At 50.0% G+C, this 8,995-nt stretch overlaps 1 pseudogene; it reads left to right on the top strand.

Annotated features, from left to right (window-relative positions):
* The first annotated feature begins 4,412 nt into the window (after positions 1-4,412).
* On the top strand, positions 4,413-5,662 carry LOC120836520 (annotated as a pseudogene).
* Positions 5,663-8,995: the final 3,333 nt, after the last annotated feature.

Raw genomic sequence — 8,995 nt, 5'->3', positions numbered from 1 at the left:
GGTTACGAAGAAACCGAGGTGGACAACGTCCAGGCCGAAAGCCATTATTAAGACGAAGGTCCAGCAGGAGACAGCTGTGTCGGAAAGATGTCCTCTGAAGGAAAAAACAAAGGGCCCAAGCAGCCTAAGTATCCCACCAGTTCGTGAACGACGAGTACCAAACTACCTGAAGGGCTATGTACCTTAAAATCGGAAAATCCCACAATGCCAATACATAGGGGATGTTACATTACACTATTGTGGGTGTTTCAGTTGGTCCCCGGGCTGCCGGTTGCGGCAGCGCGGTTACGAAAGCCCCCGCAATAAACATGGCTGAAGAGCACACGTGTGGTCACTTGGCAGAGAAGAAAAAAACAAGGAAGAGGTTGCTCACCTTAAAAGTATCCGGCGTCTTGCACTGCTATGCAGCGCTTGAACTGCGGGAGCCGCTGGGCAGACACACCTGCGAGAAATTTGCGAAACGCAGGTTCGTCCGTTCTATCCAAACAAAATAACAGTTGACAAAAGTTGATTTTTGTTATATTAAAATTGTTCATTTTCGAAGTACAATAAGAGACTAGGTAACGAGAACACAATGGAAGCGAGAAAGTTTCGCAGTAAACTGCGTTCAATGTCCTGAGTATCTTATGCTAGCGAGCGAACAATCAGCGAGGTCAAGTACATCTACAGAGTTTTCCATCAAGATGCGAAAAACAAGTGCTGTTCTTCTATTGAAGAACGGTTCATTTCCCACTGAGAATTTATTTTAGTATGTTCAGAATATTTATTTCAAGATAAAATAAGACAAACCAAGAAAGAGACAATGCACGCAACAACGTCATGCGGTGCAGTGCATTTACGTGAATGCTTACGACACGTCATGTTTGCCAGCTACTGCTCGAGGTTTTGGCACCGCAGTTGTTGTTTCTAGAATCATTGCTCATGTTTTTGGCGCTTCACCTGAGAGTTTAAACGATGAATGTAGCACTGGGTTGAAAACGTGGACATTTAATTTTACTAATATTACACTTTCTGCTGAAGCACCTCCAATAAACTAAATGCGAAGAAATCTAAATGGCAACTACTGCAAACTCCACGTCGAGTTCAGCCACTTTTTGTTTCATGGGCTCTAACTTAACTCGCAAAAGGTGCAGAACTGAAACCAATGGTTTGTACGAGAAGCATATAAATGAATCAATAGATAGACCCTGTGCTTAACAGTCTTACTACAGTATAACACACAAAATGAACCGATACGTTGGACGAGAGACCTCAAGGGTCGAGTTGTTAACTCTTCGCATAACTCTACATAAAACAAAAACAAAATTGCCAAAATAAAGCAGATGGTCTGTGACTTGATCAGCAACACACGCTTTCGTCGGGTTTGTGCGCTAAGCGCGTTGAATGTTTTCTCCATGCGAATCGTCAATAACAGGCGTCGTCTACGTTTTTCGCTGCCGCTGGCCAAGTTGCCACAAAAGGGGGTGGAGCGGAACGAACGGAGAAACGGGAAGAGACGGGGGGAGCAGGGGGGTCAGCTTCGAAAAATAAAGGATGAAAACTGTCATACACTCATAGTGATGTGGAGCTATTTTCTTTGATACAGGCACGCGTAACGTTAGATTTCTCAAGCCCTTTTTTAGCAAGATTTGCGGTGGTCTATATTGCTTGCCAAGAGGCCAACATTTACATTAATACCAAACTGAAAGTCGTAAAACACTTTGGAAGTTTTAACGTCATTCTCAAAGCCCACGTGTGATTTCACGGTTTTCATCTTGAACACACATGTTCGCAGATATATACGTGCTGTAGCGAAATAAAGTTCACTGCGAGATTTCGTAGACTTGAAAATTTTAGTTCGGGGAAGTGAGCGGTTCGTTTTTAATATTTAGTCGTGTTTATTTGTGGCCCCAGATATAGAGGACAGAATGAAATTGTTTAGTCAGTCTCGCCCTAGCTCACTCCCGAACTTTTTCGGTCAAATATTTGAGAGGCCGAGTGTAGGCGATGAGCCGAGCGCGGTTTCGCCGACTCATTCGCCCTCGCGCAAGCCAGCTTCCACGCCGACGTAACGTCGCTCGCTGCTGCCGCTGTCGACGCTCGCTGCTGCTTTCTGGATGTTTGTTGTTCCTTTTTGTCTCTTGCACAAGTTCTCCCATTAAACCTTTATTTTCAGTTCATTATTTATCGTCAACCTGCAAGGGGTTTCTTTGGATGCGGTAAATCTCATGGCAATATGAATATTCAACTGTCCTTGCTTGCCTTGATGTGTTTTATGAATTCCAGCCTGTTTTTAGTTCTTCGTGTAAAAAGTATAAATACGTCGAGTAAAAAATTCAATGGCACACAGATACTTTCGAGTTCGAAACATGCGACTAAGCAACGACCATGGCGACTATAGGAGGTTTCCCCTGACAGCAAATTCGACTCCCTAGAAAAATGATGATAGTTATGGATCGGTTACCCAAGGACGCGCGCTTGAGAACACCTCACTTTGCAAAAAGGTTGGCAATTCTAGGGCGAACCATTGTCCTGGTGTTGCGGCGTCAAGTTGCTGAGAAAAATTGCTCCGTGTAAAGGGCTTTTTTTTTTTTGCGCGCGTTATTGGTTTAATTGGTGAAAGCAAACGCACATAGACGTCGAGTGCCGTGACAATATTAGCGCCGCTTGATTGTCTCTATTCTATCGTAACTTTGGCATGCGGTCGGACATAGAGTGAAATGGACCATAAGGCCGATTGCATTTATTATTCGGGATAAACAAGCGATTACGGAGAATTCAGTCGAAACTAAGCGCGGAAAGTCAGAACCCTCAACTACGGCACACTATGCCGATGTGTGTGTTGTGGTCGGTTTGCCTTGCAGCAAACCCGACCCGCAGGAATAACACGAAGCCAACGGTTTCAACAAAAAGAAACTACATTTAATTGGACATGGACGAGACGATGAAGAATACTAATAGAAAACCAACGAGTACCGGCGGCGCTTGAGTCCAGCCAGTGACTGCCTGTGCGCCGCGTCTGATCCGCCTTATCAAGGCGGCGCACGCGATGTGCCTGTGGCCCGCTTGGTTCCGCCGTGACGCGGAAAAGTTCGCCACCTGTGCCCCGCATTGAGGCAACTGAGCTGGGGAGCCGCCAGGGTGCCTACAGTCTACAGCGTGAAGAAAGAAATTTTCCTTCGTTTTGGTTTCTCGTAATATACTCTGTCGGGAAGGGGAAATCTCTGCGCTTGACCTCAGCTTGGCGCTTACCCAACGAGTGGAATGGGCCAAGGATACGCCTGCAATCAGATGACGGTATTGTAGGACATCCGCGAATATCCTAGGAGATGCAGGGCTCTAAAAATAAGACGTAACCGAAACCGAAACCAACATGCAACTTCACTGGTTCGCCATCTTGTTGGGACGTCAGATATTGTGTAAGCATCAACCCACGGGCAGCTTGAGCCTGTTTCGTCCGGCGTCAGAAGCAATCACAATGCCGTCGCGACTGTCCGTGGGAAATAATGAACTACGATTCATCAAGCTGATCTTAGTCAAGCAATGACCAGAAAATGTTTTAAAAGTTTCAGCACGAAATTTCAGACGATTTGGATTTCCCATTCGATCCGCCTGTATCATCTTACGGGGAAGCTTCCCCGGGGGCCCCCTTGAAGTCTATATGTCGGCGGACTCGCAATCCGCCTACATGTATCGACGAAGATGCCACGTCGAAGAAGAATGGCATGGAAGGTTTTATTTTCTAGCCAGGTGGGAACTGTCTTCTTGCACGACGCGAACTCTTATGTCCAAAGTCGAGCCGAATTTGGACATGAGGTTGGCTAGAACACCCTTCTGAAGGCTAACGACGTCCCTTGCAGCAGGTCAGAACCCACAGTGAGTCCCGAACTCGGTATTTCGCATGTGTTTTCGACCGCCGGCGAATGTGCTTCGGAGCTAGGGCTAACTCTGGAGCTGGCCAAAGGCGAAGGGCTCCGAAGAGAGCGACATGGCTGAGATCTCGCAACCGTCTCAGCCCCAGTCTTCCAGCGATCTCGAGATGAACATCATTGGGCAAGCTCCTGCGACCGGCCAAATCGAAGCGATTGCTACGTTTACACAAGCTGAAGCTTTCATCCCGTCACCGCAACGAATTCATGGAAAGCGAAAAACGAAAAGGGACCCACTGATATTTTTGGATCCCGCAATTAAACGGACCCGCCACCCTAGTAGTTCTAGTACCGGTACGAACTCTTCCGAAGTGAAGGAAGATGACGACCGCGGAACTACTGACACAAATTCTGATCGAACGGACGCCGACGCAGACTCGGACACCGGCTTCTCAATGGCTGAGATATCGTCCACAGAGACTCTCACCGAGGGTCCTCTTTCGACCTTCGGAGAATCAGTACATGCAGAAGACTATCCAGGCTCCGAATGGAACAAGGTGACATATGTTAAAAAAAAAGACGCATAGACAAGGCGAGTATAGTGTATCAGTGGGAGGACCTACCTTATCATACACAAGACTCAGGGGTACCGATGAGGAAGACAGGCCGTACCACGTAATTGTTTTTCGGTCGAAGGAACCTTATGATCTTACGAGCATTCCGAAGGGCTTACTGCAGAGAACTTTAAGCCAAATAACCGGCTTAATCAATGAAGAACTTACGTTCAGGCTGAATAGGGACACCAACACAATCTCAGTCATGGTACATTCGAGAGACGCCGCAGAAAAGCTTTTGGCGCTGCACTCTCTCACCGCACAGGATAGAGCCGTGTCGGTGGTGACCCACGAGATTCCCCCAAAGGACACAGTACGCGGCGTGGCGCACAGCATTGACTGCGGAGAGACTTCGGACACTTTAGCGAGTGCTTTACGGTCCAAAACACACAGGTCCTATACGCGAGACTTCTCGGCAAAAACGGGCTGGCCATAGTGACATTCCGCGGAACCAATGTGCCAAACTCTATCGTATACAAAGGGTGCATCATAAGAGTCACGCCGTATGTGTCTCACACAGTGCAGTGCTGGAGATGCCAAGGCCTAGGACACAAGCAACACGTGTGCACCCGCGCGCTGAGATGCCCCGATTGCGGGTGGTTGAAGCAGGAACACCACGTGTGCGGACGCAAGTATTGTATCAACTGCCGATCCCACGGCAACCACCTTGCGACCGATCCCAAGTGCCCCACCAAGCTGCGGGTGGACCGAAGACTTCAGGACAGAGGCCACGCAAACCCTAACCAGGCAACTCGAGACAACGAAAGATGCCGTAACCCCTCGGGAGGCCGCGGCAGGAGCACGCCTCGTAGCCCGCCCGATGTCACGCTAAAAGACTACCCTCAAGTAAAAGCTACACACAACAGATATGCCGCGCTCGGCACGTTTTCTGACGGGGAAGAAGAGAACGAGATACCAAAAAACAAACCGAGAGTTACAAGTAAGAGCACAACAAGGCGTGATGTATCAGTGTCACGCAAACTCTTGAACAACGCGAATCGGCGAGACGAGGCCGCGGAATTCCAAAAACGCCAACCTAAGACGCCGAGACCGCAGCAACAAGCTGGAACGTATGCCCAAGCGGTGCACAAAATGCTCAAGACAGGTTATTATGCGGACAGTGACACTGAGGCGCAGGCCTGGATGGAAGAACTGCGGTCTATCGGCGAAGCCCGCAAGAAAAGTGCGAAACGAATTTAAGATCTTGAAGTTCACGCAAAGAAAATGGCAAATAAGCACGCTGAAATTCGGATGAACGAAATAGAAGCAGAGAAGCGCCGAGCACACAGGGAAACCGAACTTCAAAGGCGCCTCAAAGAAAAAGAAGCAGTCAGGAAATCGCAGCAATGTGCATCACATCAACAACAACCCACGACCCACGATGTGCAGCAATCATGCAAAGCAGTATTGGTTTCCCAATCCACTCGACCTGAACAACCAGCCACCTCCGTCGTCACTACGACGGTAACACAGGAATACCTTTATGCCGCACTCGCCCAAATGCAACAGCAATTGCAGCAGCAGCAGCAACAAATGCAGCAACAGATGCAGCAACAAATGCAGCAACAGCTACAATTCCAACAGATGCTGGCGGCGACCCATGCGGAGCACTCTGCAATGTTCATGGTCGTCCCCCAAACTCCGCCGATCCAGGTCCAAAACCGCAATGGCTTCCAGACTCCTGAATAACGCTCCGTTCCGGATCCTGTAGTGGAACTGTCGTGGGCTAGCAACAAGAAAGGCCGAACTCCTTACACGCCTGTCAGATCCACACTATACCTGTGACGTTCTTTTACAGCAGGAATCTCGCGCCAAAAAGATTACATTGTCAGGTTTTGAATGGCACCACAACCCTACGATAGAATACACGGCGCGTTCACGCCAAACCCCCCTTACTAGTGCTCAGGCCAGTATATATGTCCGTCATGGTGTTTCACATATCAAGATAGACACAATGAACTGGTGTACCACCACGCAGGAGGTAGTCGCGGTCCGCGTCGCTCTCGACGGAACCACTAAACGCCTCTTGATTGTCTCCACATACGTTCGGCCCCTCCACGCATCCCACGATTTTTCATATATCAAAGCGCTCCGTGATAAGTACCCCTCTGACTATGTAATATTTGGAGGAGACTTCAACGCTCGCTTTGAATCGTGGAGTTCTGCGCCACATACCCCGTGCGCACAGGACTTGTGCACTGTCCTCGAATTAACCGACCTAACGATCGTCAATAATTTAGATTGCGCGACGCGTTATGGCACATCGGCACGCCAATCGGACAGTGTAATAGATCTCACGTTCGCACCCGCGTCGACCGCCCGCCTTCTCGCGTGGACTGTGCTTCCCGACGCGTCGGGAAGTGACCATTTCCCCATAGTGCTCGAACTATATGCAGGCAAACGCAGAATGATCAAACGACTTACGAAGACAATAAAATGGGATCAGTTCCGTGCCTTTATAGAGGAGCACATTGAAGATATCAACCCTGCTAACATTTCGGCCTTTCTCACGACGGCTACAAAGTCTGCGACTGACTTCCGCCAGGTGGATAGGAATACACCCACCCCGGACACGCATCTACTATCGCTGTGGGATCGTCGCACGGCTGCGCTTACCAAGTACCGGAGGCACAAGCGGCGTTGCTATCTAAAACGTGTGACCCTCCTAACCAAGAAAGCTAGCACATACGCCCAGACCCTCAGCCTCACACGCTGGTTTGCCCATTGCGAGTCCTTCGACAGGACTACGAAGCTCGGCGAGGTGTGGCGAACTTTTAATGCTATGTATGGCAAGCGCAAGTCGTGTAGCCCTGTCCCTCTTCTGACCCTGCTTTCGACAGACACCGAGGAAGATATCCTGGATCAGCTTGGCTCGGCATTCTTCCCGCAACCTGACGATCTCCCATCCCCCGATGTATATAGACCCGTGTATGCAGACATTGTGGACACGGAAAACCCTGGGAACCAGCCATTCACTGAGTGGGAACTTGATGCGGCAATCGCCCAGTGCAAACTTAAGAGTGCCCCCGGGCCCGATGGAGTTACAGCCCCGATGCTTCGTAATGCACCTCGTGCCGCAAGGAAAGGTATCCTTCACTGGTTCAACTCCATCTGGCACACGGGTCACCTCCCTGAGGATTGGAAAATGTCATGGGTTACTTCCATCCCTAAACCCGGCAAAAAACCGACCGACCCGAAAAACCTGCGTCCAATTTCCCTTACATCTATAATGGGAAAGTTGATGGAACGAATGGTACTTGCACGCATTCAGTGGCAAGCAGAAAACCTCAGGATCTTTCATCCCACACAAACGGGGTTCCGTAAGAATTTGAGTACCCACGATAGTCTGGCTATGATTTACCATGATGTCGCTGACTGGCACCCCAACAGCCAGCAGCTCCGGGTCGTGGTCACGGTGGACATCAAGAAGGCCTTTGACACGGTCCCGCACGAAGCCGTTGTCTCCTCGATGTACGAGCAGGGCCTAGATGGGAAACAACTAGATTTTGTCCGGTCATTTTTGGCCGGCCGCCGATACCTCGTCAAGTCGGGCTACGGCCCTGACGCGCGGAGCAGTACTACCAAGGAGAACAACATTGGAGTCCCTCAAGGAGCAGTATTGTCACCGACGTTATTTAACATTGTCATGGCGCCGCTGCTCTGGGCCCTCCATCGTATTCCGAACCTACGAGCTACTGCCTACGCCGACAATATTACCATCTGTACATGCCAAGGCTCGGTTTTGACGCAAAAGAGAGCGTTGCAAGCGGGTCTAGATGCCATCCACTCCCACCTACGCCGCGTCGGCATGTTTCCGTCCCCGGAAAAAACAAAGTACATGCTGTACGGCCGTGGGCATTCTATCCTGGACTTGGGCCTCACTTTTGACGGTAGTCACATAAGCAAAGAGCCTTTCATAAAGATCCTTGGAGTGAATTTTGGGTACAGCTCTCAAGTAGCAGCCGAATGGGTTAAATCTATTTCGCGGCAATGGAGACACGGCCTACACCTCGTCCGTCGCATCTCCCATCGTCTGGGCGGCGCGGGAGAACGTATCGCCAAGATTCTAGTCACGTCCGTCCTTGCTTCGAAGGTGGCCTATGCAGCGCGTTTCTACTCCCTCAAACGAGTCCATTTCGACAAGATTGCAACGCTGTATAACGAGGCCCGCCGAACCATCCTCGGACTCCCTCGACACACACGAACGTCAGAGCTTCGCAAGTGCCTGCACCTCGTCGACCTTCGAGAGACACTAGAGCAGCAACTCGACATCCACATGGCCCGACTTGAGCATACGCTCCAGGGGAGGGCAGTTGCTCGTTTCATTGGAGTAGCTGTAACGAACATAAACGACCTGCCGCCTACCAAGCCTCCAAGGGATCTTATTGATCTCACGCACCATGCCCGGCCTGTCCCGCGAAATATGGATGCCAAGCGCCACGCCAAGCGTCGGGAGCATTATGCTCGTCAACACCAAGCCGAGGTCACCGCATTATCTCAGGACCCTGCACAGGTCGTCGTGTATACGGATGC

This window comes from Ixodes scapularis, unplaced genomic scaffold (assembly GCF_016920785.2).
Source record: "Ixodes scapularis isolate PalLabHiFi unplaced genomic scaffold, ASM1692078v2 ptg000312l_1___fragment_3__unscaffolded, whole genome shotgun sequence".
NCBI lineage: Eukaryota > Metazoa > Arthropoda > Arachnida > Ixodida > Ixodidae > Ixodes > Ixodes scapularis.
The sequence above is the reverse complement of the archived record's forward strand: the minus strand, read 5'-3'. Positions and strand labels throughout refer to the sequence as shown.